The following is a 1,419-nucleotide window of genomic DNA, read 5'->3' as shown; positions in this document are numbered from 1 at the left end:
GCGGCGACCGCGGCCTGAGGGGCTCGGGGGGAGATCGGGGGCGATCGGTGCCCTGCGGGGGCTCCGTGCGGGCTGAGGGGCGAGGCGTGGGGTGGGGTGAGACATGAGGAGCTGAGATATGAGGAGGCTGAAACATGAGGGGCTGAGGGATAATGGGGTGAGACATGAGGAGCTGAGATATGAGGAGGCTGAAACATGAGGGGCTGAGGGATAATGGGGTGAGACATGAGGAGCTGAGATATGAGGAGGCTGAAACATGAGGGGCTGAGGGATAATGGGGTGAGACATGAGGAGCTGAGATATGAGGAGGCTGAAACATGAGGGGCTGAGGGATAATGGGGTGAGACATGAGGAGCTGAGATATGAGGAGGCTGAAACATGAGGGGCTGAGGGATAATGGGGTGAGACATGAGGAGCTGAGATATGAGGAGGCTGAAACATGAGGGGCTGAGGGATAATGGGGTGAGACATGAGGAGCTGAGATATGAGGAGGCTGAAACATGAGGGGCTGAGGGATAATGGGGTGAGACATGAGGAGCTGAGATATGAGGAGGCTGAAACATGAGGGGCTGAGGGATAATGGGGTGAGACATGAGGAGCTGAGATATGAGGAGGCTGAAACATGAGGGGCTGAGGGATAATGGGGTGAGACATGAGGAGCTGAGATATGAGGAGGCTGAAACATGAGGGGCTGAGGGATAATGGGGTGAGACATGAGGAGCTGAGATATGAGGAGGCTGAAACATGAGGGGCTGAGGGATAATGGGGTGAGACATGGAGGGGCTGAGGGATGAGGCACTAAGACATGAAGGGGCTGAGACTCAGGGTCCAAGGTGAGAGGCTGAGGGGGTGAGATATGAGGGACTTGGCTCAGGGTCCCAGGGTGAGGGACTGAGACATGGAGGGGCTGAGGGGTGAGACGTGAAGGGGATGAGGGAGTGAGGTGCAGGGTGCCAGGATGAGAGGGTGAGACATAGAGGGGCTGAGGAATGAGGAGGGTAAGGGATGGTGGAAAGGGATGATGGAACGAGGTGCAGGGTCCCAGGATGAGAGGGTGAGACATGGAGGGGCTGAGGAATGAGGAGGCCGAGGCTCAGGGTCCCAGGGTGAGGGGCTGAAACATGAGGTGGCTGAGACATAAAGGGGCTGAAGGATGAGGAACTGAGGCTCAGGGTACCAGGGTGAGGGTTTGAGACACGGAGGGGCTGAGAGATGAGTTAGCTGAAACAGGAAGGGGCTGAAGGATGAGGAGCTGAGACATGGAGGGGCTGAAGAATGAGGAACTGAGTCTTGGGATTCCAGGATGAGGGGCTGAACATGGGGGGTTTGAGGGATGGGGCACTGAGGCTCAGGGTGCCAGGGTGAGGGTTTGAGACATGGAGGATTTGCGGGATGGGGCACTGAGGCTCCGGGTGCCAG

The sequence above is a fragment of the Acanthisitta chloris genome, unplaced genomic scaffold (genome assembly GCF_000695815.1).
Source record: "Acanthisitta chloris isolate BGI_N310 unplaced genomic scaffold, ASM69581v1 scaffold4637, whole genome shotgun sequence".
NCBI classification, from domain to species: domain Eukaryota; kingdom Metazoa; phylum Chordata; class Aves; order Passeriformes; family Acanthisittidae; genus Acanthisitta; species Acanthisitta chloris.
Note: the sequence above shows the minus strand (reverse complement) of the source record.